This window comes from Macaca thibetana, chromosome 16 (assembly GCF_024542745.1).
Source record: "Macaca thibetana thibetana isolate TM-01 chromosome 16, ASM2454274v1, whole genome shotgun sequence".
In the NCBI taxonomy this organism is placed as follows: Eukaryota; Metazoa; Chordata; class Mammalia; order Primates; family Cercopithecidae; genus Macaca; species Macaca thibetana.
Window position 1 is genome coordinate 48,392,692 of NC_065593.1, and position 16,993 is coordinate 48,409,684.

The 16,993-nt window shown below is 45.4% G+C and overlaps 1 protein-coding gene and 1 long non-coding RNA gene across 7 annotated transcripts in view; one reads left to right on the forward strand and one right to left on the reverse strand.

Annotated features, from left to right (window-relative positions):
- Positions 1-3,167, forward strand: part of LOC126938648 (uncharacterized) — a 42,009-nt gene extending 38,842 nt beyond the window's left edge. The window contains exon 4 of the long non-coding RNA XR_007720146.1: positions 1,553-3,167. This is a non-coding gene — a long non-coding RNA (uncharacterized LOC126938648). The remainder of the gene's footprint in view (positions 1-1,552) is intronic.
- RPL23 (ribosomal protein L23) overlaps positions 1-16,993 on the reverse strand; it is a 355,976-nt gene that overhangs the window by 164,485 nt on the left and 174,498 nt on the right. The gene's annotated exons all lie outside the window — the stretch shown is intronic.

Here is a 16,993-nt window from a genome sequence, read left to right on the forward strand (position 1 = left end):
TTGAACTCCCGACCTCCGGTGATCTGCCCGCCTTAAGTGCTGGGATTACAGGCGTGAGCAGGTTTTCTTTATGGATCCATTGATGTTACTTAGGGGTAACATGTAGAAAACTTGTTCCACGGGGCAAGGTGAGCAGATCCTTGTGATTAAGGGGCTGCCCAATGGGCATTCCTGGACTCAGCAGACAATGACTATGTCCCCCGCAATGTTATGCTAAAATGCCACAAGACATCCAAAGAAATGCTTTCTTCCTATGGGGGCAATGCAAATATTGCCATTTTCCTGTTTGAAAGAACAACAGGACATTTTCTTGGTAATCTCTCACCAAAAGTTATTATTTTGAGGGGGTTAAGAATGTCTTTATCTTTTAGAGATATATGTTGAACTATTTATGGGTGAAATGACATGATATCTAATGTTCATTAAAAATGACTTAATTGGCCATGCAAGGTGGCTCATGCCTATGATCCCAGCACTTTGGGAGGCCAAGGCAGGTGGATCACCTGAGGTCAGGAGTTTGAGACCAGCCTGGTCAACATGGTGAAACCCTGTCTCTACTAAAAAAAAATACAAAAAGTAGGCTGGGCGCGGTGGCTTATGCTTGTAATCCCAGCAATTAGGCAGGCTGAGGAGGGCGGGTCACCTGAGGTCAGGAGTTTGAGACCAGCCTGGCTAACATGGTGAAACCCCGTCTCTGCTAAAAATACAAAAATTAGCCAGGTGTTGTTGTGGGCGCCTATAATCCCAGCTATTCTGCAGGCCAAGGCAGGAGAATTGCTTGAACCCAGGAGGCAGAGGTTGCAGTGAGCAGAGATCACCTCATTGCACTCCAGCCTGGGCAACAAAAGTGAAACTCCGTCTCAAAAAAAAAAGAAAAAAAAAAATTAGGGAAAAGGAGGAGATGCAACAAGAGTGGCCCTGTGTTGATGGTTATTGTAACTTGGTGGCAGATATGTAGTGATTCATGGTACTAGTTTGTGGAACTTTTGTGTATATTAGAAATTTGCCATAACAGAATTTTTTTTGTTGTTGTTAGAGCACAGATTTTAGAGCAGAACAGCCCTGGGTTCAAATTCCCTCTGGGTTCAAATTCCTACTATGTTTTGTCTGGGCGACCTTCCTATTTAAGTCCTCTGAACCCTGTTTCCACATCTGGAAAATGCTCATAAGAATAATTCTCAGCTCACAAATGTGTTGCAAGTATACAAAGCACTTAAGGCATAGCCTGGAACATGATTGGCAATCAATAATCCTATGATAGCTTTATTTGAGCCTAACCATGCTAGCTATATAAACTGTACCAGCTGTGGTTTGAATGTCCCCTCCAAAACTCATGTTGAAATTTAATTGCCATTGTGATGGTTCTAAGAGGTAGGATTATTAAGAGGTGATTAGGTCATGAGGACTCCACCCTTATGAATAGGTTAATGTTGTTACTGCAGAAGTGGGTTTGCTATTGAGAGGGTGGGTTGTTATAAATGCGAATTTGGCCCTCTCTTGCTTGCCTCTTCTTGTGCTCTCTTGCCCATCTGCCTTTCATTATGGGATGAAGCTGCGCAAAGGACCTCACCAGATGCTGGTGCCATGCTCTTGGACTTCCCAGCCTCCAGAACTGTGAGCTAAGTACATATTTATTCCTAATAAATTTCCCGGCATGTGGTATTCTGTTATAGTAGCATAAAACAGATGAAGACACCAACTTTTGGGATCAACCTGCAATCATGGTTACTGGCAGAAGGCTGGACTGAGGTACAAGTACAAATTATATACTTCAGACTCTTTACTGAAACTCCTGGAGGGCATTTATTTTATTATTATTACCTTATTTATTTTTTAGAGACAGGATCTCACTCTGTCACCCAGGCTGGAAGGCAGTGGCACAATCATGGTTCATTACAGCCTCAACCTTCTGGGCTCAAGTGATCCTTCTGACTTAGCCTCTCAAGTAGCTGGGACTTCAAGTGCATGCCACCATGCCCAGCTAATTTTTAGTTTTTGCAGAGATGGCAGGGAGTCTCTCTATGTTGCTCAGGCAGGTCTTGAACTCCTGGCCTCAAGCAATTCTCTTATCTTGGCCTCCTAGTGCTGGTGTTATAGGTGTTTTGAGCCACCATGCCTGGCCTCTTTTATTATTTTTCAATGTGGAAAGTAGAGATGAGAGAGGACGGGGCAATGGTGGGGTTTGTTCCTGGGTTCACAGCTCTGCTGTCACTGTGAGGGAGCTACAGAGGTGGGGAGGGGCAGACCAGTAAAGCAGATACCTGAAATACAATGTCATTTGCAGGTCCAGCCTCTTGTTTTCCATCCTGGACATTCTTCCATTAGCAGGCAGCCAACACTTCCCAGGCTGTCCTGGGACTCGGGGTTCTGTCTACCTGGGCACAGTTTCAGGCTCCAGCTAGCAAGGCAGCCCCATCACTCTGCAGAGGAGCATGTGCTGGAATAGGAGACAGTGAGATCACAGGAACTCATTAGCATCCCATATTCATTTTCTTTTCCTTTCTAGGCCTTCTCCCCAACCCTCCATCCCACACCCACCTCAGTCATTTTTTTTTTTTTTTTCCTTAGAGTAGCTGGGGGAATCTGTCAAAGCCAGTTCAGGAGCTTGCCTTTTCTGGTGTCTTTTCTAAAGCTACAGCATTCAGCCCTCATCAGATGGGAACCTGTCAGCTCAGCAGGCAGATAATTATTCTTTCAAGGGTGGGAGGCCCTACCATGAATGGAAATTCAGGCATTTCTGCAGCTGAGGCCCCAAAGCCCCATCATGGAAGCAGTGTACACATAGCAGACAAGCTTTACCTGGGCAAGTCTGCAGGAAGTGCTGGTCAGTGGAGGTGAGAGGAGTGAGATACAGGATGGATTCGTGTTCCCTTCACCATGAAGCAGTGTGGAACCTGCTGGACCCACTCCTGAAGTCTCTCTTTAGGGACTAGTGCAAGCCAGCCCAGTTTTGGTCTGGCTGAACGGGGCCATCTCCTCCGTGAGGATCCAGAACTCAAGATCAGATATTAGAATGCACAGATTTCTCCTCATTTGATGGAGGAAAATTCTAATAACCAGCTGCCAACAGTAGAGCATGCTGCCAGAAAGGTAATGAGCTCCCTGTTGTTGGAAGTATTCAAGTAGATGCTGGCTGGCCACCTTCCAAGGATATTGCAAAAAGAAGACCTGACATGAGTGAGAGTTTGCCTCTTATGTCCTCCAAAGTCTCTTGTTGGTTCTCATGGTGTAAAGGGTGAACTTGGAGTCACCATAGGCCCAGGGTTCAAGTCCCGGCTGTACAGCTATCTGGCTAGATGGCCTTGGGCAAGACACTTAATTTCTTTATTAAATGATATAGGTATATTTTATTTTTCTGATAATGGGCGATAATTGTAAAAAAAACAATTCATTGGCTGGGCGCGGTGGCTCAAGCCTGTAATCCCAGCACTTTGGGAGGCCGAGGCGGGTGGATCACGAGGTCAGGAGATCAAGACCATTCTGGCTAACATGGTGAAACCCCATCTCTACTAAAAATACAAAAAAATTAGCCCGGTGTGGTGGCAGGTGCCTGTAGTCCCAGCTACTTGGGAGGCTGAGGCAGGAGAATGGCATGAACCCAGAGGCGGAGCTTGCAGTGAGCCGAGATTGCACCACGCGCACTCCAGTCTGGGTGACAGAGTGAGATTCCATCTCAAAAAAAAAAAAAAAACACCAAAAAAAACCCAGTTTATTATGGACACTTTCTATCCTAATATGTATAGTTTTAATGCATCTTTTTTAATTTTTAATTTTTGTGGGTACATTTTAAAATTTTGTGGGTATATATATACAGTAGGTGTATATATCAGGTACATGAGATATTTTGATATAGGTATATAATGTGTGATAATCACATCAGGGTAAATGGGATGTCCATCACCTCAAGCATTTATTCTTTGTGTTACAAATAACCCAATTACACTCTTTTAGTTATTTTATTTTTTGAGACAGGATCTTTCTCTGTCACCCAGGCTAGAGGGCAGCGATGTGATCACGGCTCACTGCAGCCTTGACCTTGCTCAAGCAATCCTCTTACCTCAGCCTCCAGAGTACCTAGGACCACAGGCGCCTATCACCATATCTGGCTAATTTTTGTATTTTTTGTACAGATGAGGTTTCACCATGATGCCCAGGCTGGTCTTGAACTCCCGGATTCAAGCAATCCTCCTGCCTTGGCCTCCCAAAGTGCTGGGATTACAGGTATGAGCCATCGTGCCCAGTCTTCTGTAATTATTTTAAAACATACAGTTAAATTATTATTGACTATAAGTCATCCTGTTGTGCTATCAAATAAGGATCTTATTCATACTTTAACTATTTTTTGTACCCATTAATTATCTCTGATAGGGATAGGAGGCAGGGAAATTCTGGGCAGAAGAGGGCAGGTCCCTGGTGAGGGCCCCATCCTCAAGCCTGGAACTGTGGCCCTAAGTGAGAACATGCATTCCTGTTTTCCTGCTCAAATGTTGCCTTTTATAAAACCACTCATGGCCCGCCCTGCCCCCATCCTCTGTCCATAAACACCCCAGGCTCTGCCAGCAGAGAAGAGGAGAAGAGGAGAAGCAGCGGGATGTCTGAGACTATGGTTGGACGTTAGAGAGAAGCAGCTTGACTTCAGAGGGATGGCTTGACAACATTGCTTCGGAGAGGAGTGCGGTGGGGGATGGCTGGACTCCGGGGAAGGTTATCTTCCCACTCCATCCCCATTTCAGCTTCCCTTCCCACTGAGAGCCACTTTCATTGGCAATAAAATCCCCCGAACTTACCATCTCCAATTTGTTTGTGTGACCTCATTCCTCCTGGATGCCGGACAGGAACTCAGGTGCGGGTGCAAAAGACTGTCACACTGACCCTCCACTGAGCTGTTAACACTTAAGCCGTCTGTGGATGACTAAGCTAAAAGAGCGCTGACTGTAACTCTTTCTGGGGTTTCAGGGGTCATGGGCATCTCCCTAGACGCTACTGCGGTACTACACAGAGCTTTGCTTCTGCTGGCACCCAAAAGTGCTCGCCCTGGCTCCTGCACTCACTCACCTGTGCTTCCCCTCCTGCAAGGGGTGGAACAAAGCAGGACTGAGCCAGTGGAGTCTGTCCTTGCTGGCGCCGGTACCCTAGCGGCCAGCTAGTTCTAGTGCCCGTGCACTCCGGTTCCCACCAGTGAAGGGGTCGGGGAAATTTCTTGCTTCATCCTCACTTCCCACCCACCCCTGCCTGCCCTTCCCTGCCTCTGGTAACCCTCTGGCTACTTTTTATCTCCATGAGTTCAATTGTTTTAAAATTTTTAGATCCCACAAATAAGCGTGAACATGTAAAGTTTGTCTTTCCTGGCTTATTTCACTTATCCTTTTTAATAGTTATGTGCCTAAGTCCTTTAAACCAGTGGTCCCCAACCTTTTTAGCACCAGGAACTGATTTTGTGGAAGACAATTCTTCCAAGAACTGGATTGCTGGGGATGGCTTTGGGATGAAACTGTTCCACCTCAGATCATCAGGCATTAGATTCTCATAAGGAGTGTGTAATCTAGATCCCTGGCATGCATAGTTCACAATAGGGTTTGTGCTCCTATAAGAATCCGATGCTGCCACTGATCTGACAGGATGCGGACCTCAGGTGGTAATGCTCCGTTGGCTGCCACTCACCTCCTGCTGTGTGGCTCAGTTCCTAACAGGCCGTGAACTGGTGCAGGTCTGTGGTCCAGCAGTTGGTGATCTCTGCTTTAAACCATGGCTTCCTCACCTGTAAAATGGAATAATAATGAAATTGTGAAGACTACATAAATATTAAATAATGAAACACATAACATGCTTAGCATTTAGTTAAGCATCTAAAACATGTTGATAGGCTGGGTGCGGTGGCTCACGCCTGTAATCCCAGCACTTTGGGAGGCCGACGCGGGCGGATCAGCTGAGGTTAGGAATTCAAGACCAGCCTGGCCAACGTGGTGAAACCTCACCTCTACCACAAAATACAAAAATTAACCAGGCCTGGTGGTACATGCCTGTAATCCCAGCTACTCAAGAAGCTGAGGCAGGAGAATCGCTTGAACCTGGGAGGTGGAGGTTGCCATGAGCTGAGATCGCATCACTGTATTCCAGCCCGGGTGACAGAGTGAGACCCTGCCTTGGAAAAAAAAAAAAAAAGACAAAAAAAACAAAAATGTGATTGATCATTATTTGAAACCAGCCCTGTCTCATAGAAATATGATGTAAGTTTCAGATGTAATTTAAAATTTTTTTGTAGCCACACTAAAAAAGTAACAAACAATAAACAAGTGAAATTATTATTATTATTTTTTGAGGCAGAGTCTTGCTCTGTCACCCAGGCTGGAGTGCGGTGGCACGATCTCGGCTCACTGCAACCTCCGCCTCCCAGGTTCAAGCGATTCTCCTGCCTCAGCCTCCTGAGTAACTGGGATTACAGGCATGAGCCACCCCAACTGGCTAATTTCTTGTATTTTTAGTAGAGATGGGGTTTCACCATGTTGGCCAGGCTGGTCTTGAACTCCTGACCTCAGGTGATCCGCCTGCCTCAGCCTCCCAAACTGTTGGGATTACAGGTTTGAGGCACTGTGCCCCACCAAATTAATTTTAATAATTTATTTAACCCAACATACTCAAAACATTATTATTTTAACATGTAATCAGTGTAAAAATTAATGAGATATGTTTACAATCTTATTTTTGTACCAAGTTTTAAAACTCTGTTGTGTTTTTTGCACTTACAGCACATCTCAGTTTAGACTGGCCACATGTTAGGTGCTCAATGGTCACATGTGGCTAGCAGCTACCATATAGAACAGTGCTTTCCTTTGATTTACTGTAACTCTGACAGCATAGTCTGTGTGGTGTTATGATATATATTGGTTTTCATCTATGGTTCTGAAACTGCCATTGCAAAATTATAACTGAGACAGTGAAAGCAATCTGACCTAACCAACTCCATCTTGCTTCTAACCTCCAAGCTGTCCATGTTCAAACCTAAGAATAGGCCAAACTAACTTTGGGAGGAGCTTAAATTTATAGTTTGACTTTGAAACAAAGATGATTAACAGCTCATTCCCCTTAACAAACCCCCTTCTTGCCTCTGGACTAGACTGCCTTTGTAAGACTAACAAATTAGCCGAAAGATTAGAAATTATTGTTTAGGAGTCAGGCAGCTGGAGGCTACAAGATTCTGACCCTCCCCAAATTGCTCCTGGGGATAACATCACTATTGTTAAGACCTAAGATCAGATATATTGCAGATTCTGCACTTGATGGATCAGCTGGCATCACCCAGATCAATAAACTGGCTCATGTGATCTTGTGGACCCCACCCAGGAACTGACTATGGAAGAGGACAGCTTTAACTCCCTATGATTTCATCTCTGACCCAACAAGTCAGCACTTCCAACTCACTGGCCCCTCCACCCACCAAATTATCCTTAAAAACTCTGATCCCTGAATGCTTGGGGAGACTGATTTGAGAAATAATAAAACTCTGGTCTCCCACACAGCCGGCTCTGCGTGAATTACTTTCCCTATTGCAGTACCGGTCTTGACTAATGGGCTCAGTCTAGGCAGCAGGCAAGGTGAACTCGTTGGGCTGTTCCTGGCTCATACTCCCAGAGCCCTTCTTACAGTCTTGTTAGAACGTTAGAACGTTGGGTGTGTTAGGCCTCAGGGGCAGGCCTCTGACCTTCTCCTGTCCTCCTTTCACTTGAATGTTCCCCTAGTTTCATGACTGTGAGTCTGAAGACCACAACCCTGGGGGAAGGAAGGCTGACATCATGAGGCTTCCATAAAAACCCAAGAGGCCAGGCTTGGTGGCTCAGCCTCTAATCAGCATTTTGGGAGGCCAAGGCAGGTGGATTGCTTAAGGCCAGGAGTTTGAGACCAGCCTGGGCAACATGGAAAAACTCCATTTCTATGGAAAATACAAAAAAGCAACTGGGCCTGGTGGTGCACGCCTGTAGTCCCAGCCACTCAGGAGGGCTTGAGCCTGGGAGGTAGAAGTTGCAGTGAGCCGAGATTGCGCCACTACACTGAAGCCTGGATGACAGAGCAAGACCTTGTCTCAAAAACAAAACAAGCCCCAAGAGGACAGGGACCAGTGAGCTTCTGGATTTCTGGATCGCTGAACACTGGAGCTTCCTGGAGGGTGGTGGGCCCAGGGAGGGCGTGGAAGCTCTGCACCCCTTCCCCCATACTTCACCCTACATGTCTCTTAGATGGGATACTTCCCTCCACCCCCTTCACAAGTGGGAACTGAGTGGCTTGTTGCACTCAGCCTGTCACTGGCCACTCCTTATGGGAGGGAAAGTGTGAGTGAATGAGTGTGGAGGGGACTAATGCTGGAACAGGCCATTCGCTCCTCTCTGCCTGGAGCAGGCTCTGTGCAGGCCCCGCACAGCGTCCAAGCATGTTACAAACAATGCTCTTTCAGTCCTGCCATCCAGGGGTGGCCAAGTGCCAACCAGCTCAGTGGAGGGTCAGAGTGGGAGCCCCTGCCCTCTTGGCACCCAGATTCTTGTCCAGCATCCAGGAAGAATAAGGTCACATGAACTGTTTGAAAAGTGATGAATGGCCGGGCGCAGTGGCTCATGCCTGTAATGCTAGCACTTTGGGAGGCCGAGGTGGGCAGATCACTTGAGGTTAGGAGTTTGAGACCAGCCTGGCCAACATGGTGAAAACTTGCCTCTACTAAAAATACAAAAATCAGCCAGGTGTGGTGGCGTGCGCCTGTAGTCCTAGCTACTCTGGAGGCTGAGGCACAAGAATTGCTTGAACCCCGGAGGCAGAGGTTGCAGTGGGCCGAGATCGTGCCATTACATTCCAGCCTGGGAGACAGAGTGAGACTCCATCTCAAAAAAAAAAAAAAAAAAAAGGTGATGAATGAGGAAGACTTTATCGAGCGGTGGGTGACTCTCAGTGGAAAGGAAGGCTGGAAAGGGGATGGGAAGGTGATCTTTCCCTGAAGCCTGGCCATCTCCAGCTGGGCCCCTTTCGGAAGCTGCACCATCTGAAGTTAGCTGCATCTAACCGTAGTCTCTGACGCTCAGGTGCTTCTCTGCTTACAGCTCAGCTAGCTTGTGTGGCTCTGCCACCTGAAGTATTTTATGGGAACAGGATAGGGCAGGGCAGGCCAAAAAAGGCAACATTTGGGTGGAAAAATGGGGTCAGCTGTTTTCATCTAGGGCCATGGTTCCAGGCTTAAGGGTGGAGTTTAGTTGGGAGCCCAGCCCTTCTGTATCATCTTCATCTGTATCCTTTGTAATATACCTTCTAATAAACCAGTAAATTTAAGTGTCTCCCTGAGTTCTGTGAACTGATCCAGCAAATTAATTGAACTCGAAAAGGGGTCATGGGAAGCCTAACTTGAAGCCTGTTGGTCAGAAGTTCTGGAGGCCTGGACTTGCGACTGGTGTGGGAGTGGGGCAGTATTGGACACTGAACCCCTAGCCTGTGGGATCTGACACTATCTCCATGTACATAGTTTCAGAACTGAATTAGAAGACACCCAGCTGCTGTCCGGTCCTTGGTATGTGGAGGCAAACCTCCACACATGTGGTCACAGAAGCCTTCTCTGTTGATTGTTGTGGTGTGGAGTAGAGGAAAAACACAGTTAGAGAGAGTTTGAGCTGGGAACAGTGGATATAACCTAATCTACATCATGACACCACAGCCTGCTTACCCATGGATTAGGTTCATGTGGTTCATTGCTTTCATGTGATTTCTTTCTTTCTTTTTTTTTTTTTTTGAGATGGAGTCTCACTCTCTTGCCTAGGCTGGAGTACACTGGCATGATCTCGGCTCACTGCAACCTCTGCCTCTAGGGTTCAAGTGATTCTCCTGCCTCAGCCTCCCGAGTAGCTGGGATTACAGGGGCCCACAACCATGCGTAGCTAATTTTTGTATTTTTAGTAGAGATGGGGTTTCACCATGTTGGTCAGGCTGGTCTTGAACTCCTGACCTCAGGTGATCCACCCGCCTCGGTCTCCCAAAGGGCTGGGGTTACAGGCGTGAGCCACCACACCTGCCTCATGTGATTTCATCTTGCCTCACTAACTCCACAGTAGGTACTGTAAATGCCACTAGTTCTTGTTTTCTGTATTTCCAAAACTACTTTCCTGGGCCCAGGATAGGTGCCCAAGAAGCGCGTTTGGACTGACATCCTTGGGAATCCAACAGTGCGTAAAGATAACCACTTCCTTTCCACCTGCTGATGTGGAGCACATATGAGGCGCTAAGCACCGCCTGCACCAGGCGAGCCATTCCATAAGTGTTAGCTCTTATTGTTCTCTTATTGGTGGTGGGCAGAGTTGAAGTTCTGATGAGATCTTCTCAGAAGGGTTACACCGCAGGGGGGCCTGGGAAAATCATTCAGTGCTCTGAGCTTCAGTTTACTTCATCCTTGAAATGGGATGTGAATTCCCACCTTGCCAACCTTAAAGAACTATTAGGATGGTGCAAAAGTAATTGTGGTTTTTGCCATTAAAAGCATTAGCAAAACTGCATTACTTTTGTATCACCATGCCCAGCTCATTTTTTGTATTTATTATTATTTTTTTTTTCCGAGACGGAATTTCGCTCTTGTTGCCCAAGCTGGAGTGCAGTGATGCGATCTCGGCTTACTGTAACCTCTGCCTCCAGGGTTCAAGTGATTCTCCTGCCTCAGCCTCCCGAGTAGCTGGGATTACAGGCACCTGCCAACACACCTGGCTAGTTTTTTTTTGTATTTTTAGTAGAGACGGGGTTTCACCATGTTGGCCAGGCTGGTCTCTAACTCCTGACCTCAGGTGATCCACCCATCTCGGCCTCCCAAAGTGCTGGGATTTCAGGTGTCAGCCACCGCAGCCAGCCTAATTTTTTTGTGTTTTAATATGATGATCAGATGAGATATTCTGAGAAAGTGGAAAACTAAGGGGATCCATCAATCTAAAGTATCGTTAAACTTTCACTGAGCTCAGCATCGTGCTTGGGCTTGGGCGGGGGAGAGACAGCAGTGGGTGCCGGGACGGCCCCATCTCTGCATGAGCTCTGCCTGCCCTGCCTTTAAGACTTGAACATGTGAAAGTGTCCTGAAAGCTGTAAAGCCCTATCCAAGGGATCCTTTTATGATGAGCAGGGGTGGAGGCGGGAGTGGGAGTATCATCTACGCCAGACTGACGAGGAGCTTTGTTTTACTAGAGTGCAGGAAATATAACTGGCGCAAGAGACCTGCTTTCATTCAGGTTCTTGTAATTGCTGGTTGTCAAATCCACACAGTTGCTAGAAAAGAAGAAACCAAGATGGAAGTAACAGAAACCACAGAGATGGTTATGTCTTTTAATAATCAGACCCAAGGAGGAGAACCGAGAGAAATCTTGAAGGAAAACTGCAGGAGCTTGTCTGCTTCTCTAAGGTCTCAAAGGCAGAACTACTTCCTCAAAGGCCTTTTGGTAAATCACCATAAACAAAGGAAAGCAGAAATTCCTTTAAGCTTTTTGGTGCTTGATTCTAATCCACCCTGAGCCATGGTCCCAGGCCTCCTACGCTCCTTGCTCCTCGGACGTTTGTATGACAGAAAGTTATTTTCCCCAGAAACTGACAATCTGTATTGCAAAGACCAGGCCAGGAGGGAAGTTATTCCAGAAACACTTGCAGTGTCTGGCACTTTGCTCTGCGTTTCCTCATTTTGTGTTGTTTGTTTATGCAGTGGAACTGCCTATGAGTCATATACTTGGGTGCTGAGGATGAAGAGTTCATTTGGATGAAGAGTTAATCCAGACCAAGGTCACAACTCTATTGAATTCTATGAAGGCTAAGAGAGACGATGAAGCTTCAGAAGAAAAGTTTGAAACTTGCAGAGGTTGGTTCATGATGCTGAAGGAACGAAGCTATCTCTGTAACATAAAGGTGTAAAGGGAAGCAGCAAGTGCTGATGGAGAAGCTGCAGCAAGTTGTCGAGAGATCTAGCTCAGATCATTGATGAAGGTGGCTACACTCAATAGCAGATTTTCAATGTAGATGAAACATCCTTCTATTGGAAGAAGATGCCACCTAGGACTTTCATAGCTAGAGAGGAGTCAATGCCTGGCTTCAAGGGATAGGCTGACTCTCTTGATAAGGGCTAATGCAGGTGGTGACTTTATGCTCTTTTACCTTTCTAGAAATCCTAGGGCCCTTAAGAATCATGCTAAATTTACTCTGCCTGTGCTCTATAAATGAAAAAACAAAGCCTGGATGTCAGCACATATTTATAGCATGGCTTACTGAATATTTTAAGTTTACTGTTGAGACCTACTGCTCAGAAAAAAAGATTCTTTTAAAAATATTACTGTTCATTGACAATGCACTTGGTCATCCAAGAGCTCTGATGGAAATGTACAAGGAGATCAATGTTTTCATACTGCTAACACAACATCTGTTCTATAGCCCATGGATCAAGGAGTAATTTCCATTTTCAAGTCTTATTACTTCAGAAGTTCATTCTCTAAGGCTATTGCTGACATAGATGGTGATTCCTCTTGGCCAGGTACAGTGGCTCATGCCTGTAGTCCCAGCACTTTGGGAGGCCAAGGCGGGTGGATTACGAGGTCAGGAGATCAAGACCATCCTGGCTAACATGGTGAAACCCCATCTCTACTAAAAATACAAAAAAAAAAAAAAAAAAAAAAGTAGCCGGGCGTGGTGGGCACCTGTGGTCCCAGCTACTCGGGAGGCTGAGGCAGGAGAATGGCGTGAACCCGGGAGGCGGAGCTTGTGGTGAGCTGAGATTGCACCACTGCACTCCAGATTGCCTGGGTGACAGAGCAAGACTCCATCTTAAAAAAAAAAACAGAAAAGAAAAAGAATACTCATTATTTATGGGAGGAGGCCAAAATATCAGCATTAACAGGAGTTTAGGCCGGGCACAGTGACTCACGCCTGTAATCTCAGCACTTTGAGAGGCCAAGGCAAGTGAATCACCTGAGGTCAGGAGTTTGAGACCAGCCTGGCCAACAAGGTGAAACCTTGTCTCTACTAAAAATACAAAAATTAGCCAGGTGTGGTGGTAAGTGCCTGTAATCCCAGTTCCTTGGGAGGCCGTGGCAGGAGAATTTCTTGAACCCAGGAGGCAGAGGTTGCAGTGAGCTGAGATCGTGCCATTGCACTCCAGCCTGGGTGACAGAGCAAGACTCCATCTCAAAACAACAACAACAACAACAACAACAACAACAACAACAATTTAGAAGAAATTGATTCCAGCGCTTATGGATGACTTTGAGGAGTTCAGACTTCAGTGGAGAGTAACTGCAGATGTTGTGATAATAGCAAGATAACTAGAATTAGAAGTGGAGCCTGAAGATGAAACTGAATTGCTGCCATCTCATGACAACACTTGAATGGATGAGGAGTTGCTCCTTTTTTTTTTTTTTTTTTTTTTTTTTTTTTTTGAGATGAAGTCTGGCTCTTGTCCCCCAGGCTGGAGTGCAGTGGCATAATCTCGGCTCACTGCAACCTCTGCCTCCCGGGTTCAAGTGGTTCTCCTGCCTCAGACTCCCAAGTAGCTGGGATTACAGGCGCATGCCACAATGCTCGGCTAATTTTTGTATTTTTAGTAGAGATGGAGTTTCACCATGTCGGCCAGGCTGGTCTCGAACTCCTGACCTCAGGTGATCCGCCTGCCTCAGCCTCCCAAAGTGCTGGGATTACAGGCATGAGCCACTGCACCAGGCCAGGAGTTGCTTCTTATGGATGAGCAAGGAAAGTGGTTTCTTGAGGTGGAATCTACTCCTGGTGAAGATGCTGTGAACAGTGTTGAAATGGCAACAAAGAATTTAGAATACTCCATAAGCTTAGTTAATAAGCAGCAGCAGAGTTTGAGAGGATCGACTCCAATTTTGAAAAAAGAGTTACTGTGGGTAAAATGCTATCAAACAATAATGCATGGTACAGAGAAATCTTTTGTGAAAGGAAGAGTCAATCAATGTGGCAAACATAATTGTCTTATTGTAAGAAATTGTTATGGCCACCTAACCCTTCCGCAACCACTACCCTAATCAGTCAGCAGGCGTGACATTGAGGCAAGACGCCCCACCAGCAAAAAGATCATGACTTGCTAGAGGCTCAGATGATTGTCAGCATTTTTAAAGTAATACTTTAAAATTAAGGTATTGATAGCGGCAGGAGGCAGACAAATCCTAGGCAGACAGGGGTGGGTCCCTGTGAAAGCTGACCTCCAAACCAGACAGTTTAAAGCCTGAAAGCCAAGGTCTTGGATAAATCCATGGACAGATTGAGAGCCTCTCTTTTTGTTTGGCACGCTTGCCTCTGATTGATCCCCGCCTTTTACCTATTTTACATATGCCTACCCTTCCCTAATTGTTTTTTTACGCTGTGCCCATTTTTAAATGGTACCTTTCTTTTAGCCTTTTTGGCATACTCAGAAACCAATCAGCACACACTCTCCCATTCTGAACCCATAAAAATCCTCTTCAGTCCTGGTTCCACTTCCTGTAACTGAAATGATTACCTGTGAGGTATTATTTAACTTTTGGACTATGATTTATTTCCAACCTGTGACTATTTCACATAGCCGTTCAAATATTATGAAGATACGGTAAAGATTATGAAACAGGACGGGCGCAGTGGCTCATGCCTGTAATCCCAGCACTTGGGGAGGCCAAGGTGGGTGGATCACGAGGTCAGGAGTTCAAGACCAGCCTGAGCAACATGGTGAAACCTCATCTCTATTAAAAATACAAAAATTAGCCAGGCGTGGTGGTGCGTGCTATAATCCCAGCTACTCAGGAGGCTGAGGCAGGAGAATTACTTGAACCTGAGAGGCAGCGGTTGCAGTGAGCTAAGATCGTGCCACTGCGCTCCAGCCTGGGTGACAGAGCGAGATTCAAAAAAAAAAAAAAAATTATGAAACAGTTACTTGGTATCATTTTGTAAGTAATGAGTTTTTAGTGCTCTTTGGATCTTGAGACCATTTCATAAGCTTTAAGTTTTGAGAATTTCACAGCATAAAGCCCATCACTGATACAGTAATGAAGGAAATGTTCTACAACTCAATAGACAGGTGAGAGGAGAAATGTAATTCATATTAGATTTATTTATTTACTGAACTCAGAGCCTGGGGTTACTACTTGACCCCCACTGTTATCTAGTTTAAGTGTTCTTTTCTACTTTAGCACATATACCTAGTTTCTGTGTTTTTTGCCTTTTACAAATACAGAAAACAGAATAATGTTTTAAAATAAAATCAAGGAAAGGCCTAAGGCACCTGGGAGGGCTTTGTTTCTTTCAGTGAAATGAAGGGAAATTGTTGACAACAAGAACTGTGGCAAGGTTATCCAAGGTGACAAATGTCTGTACCACCCAGCAGCTCAGAGTCCTTCTGAAGCATCCTGGTTGTCCAGAAAGGCTCCACCGTGACTCATGATACAGGCCAGTCTTCCCAGTAGCACTCAACATTTGAAAATCAGTCTTCATTTCTCCTTCCCTACAAGCATTTCTCCTTCTCTTCAGTTGGAGAAAGTAATTTAAATTTTGTTTTGTTTTCTTTTGTTTTTAGATGGAGTCTCATTCTGTCGCCCAGGCTGGAGGGCAGTGGCATGATCTTGGCTCACTGCAAGCTCCACCTCCTGAGTTCATGCCATTCTCCTGCCTCAGCCTCCCGTGTAGCTGGGACTACAGGCGGCCGCCACCACACCCAGCTAATTTTTTATTTTTATTTTTTGTAGTTTTAGTAAAGATGGGGTTTCACCATGTTAGCCAGGATGGTCTCGATCTCCTGACCTCGTGATCCACCCGCCTCGGCCTCCCAAAGTGCTGGGATTACAGGCGTTAGCCACCGTGCCTTGCCAGAAGTAATTTTATTTTTTACTTGTTTATTGTTTTATTCATTTGCTCAATCAACAGATCATCTATCCTCTATTATATGCCAAGAACTGTGCTTGGTTCTGGGAATGAAAAAAGAATAAGATATGGTTTCCTCTAGCACTTATGGAGCTTATAAACCAGCGATAGAGGAAGGTGCATAAACAAATCAATAAAGAATTAACTTTACTGTTAATTCTTACTAATTTCTAATACAAATAGATTTGAGTTTATTTGTATCATTTGAATTTCATGAATATAATCATATACTACACTTAAAATGAATAGACATATAAGAAAGAATTGGTGATGTAAGAAATCCACAGGAATGTGTAAATTATTTCAAGAATTAACACTCAGTAGATACTTGCATTCCCAAATAACCTTATAAATGCAGATGAACCTCTAGTTATTTTAGTTGCTTGTAAAATTTATAGAGGTACGTGTATTTCTTCTTTTAACAGGGGTTAGGAACTTGGGGAGGGGGATGAGTGGTGGGTTCTTCTTATGTGTTCTTCAGGTCATATACTCAAGCAGGAGCTACTGAATGGGAAGACTGAAATAATCTCTTTTCTTTGCACACTTGGTATTGATAAATGTCAGGTGTATCCAAAATAAAATCTCTGGCACTATTACTATGCACCATATGCCTATGCTAGGCACTGGAATAAGATGAAGCACCTTGGAGTTCACATACTGGTGATTGTGCCAGACAATGAGTAATAAAATAGGTAAGAATGGCTGTGGGGAGGCTGGGCATGGTGGCTCACACTTGTAATCCCAGCATGTTGGTAGGCTAAGGCGGGCAGATCCCTTGAGGTCAGGAATTGAAAATCAGCCTGGCCAACATGATGAAACCCCATCTCTACTAAAAATACAAAAAAATTAGCGGGGCAGGCACCTATAATCTCAGCTACTCGGGAGGCTGAGGCAGAATGGCTTGAACCAGGGAGGCAGAGGTTACAGTGAGCTGAGATTGGGCCACTGCACTTTAGCCTGGCCGACAGAGTGAGACTCAGTCTCAGAGAATGACTGTGGGGAAGTCAGCTGGGTTCTAGTTACAGTCACATTTCAGGAAAGAATTTAACATGCTGACTTTCACGAACTACGTGTTTTCTCCGTGTGTGCACGCAGGGTAGACCTC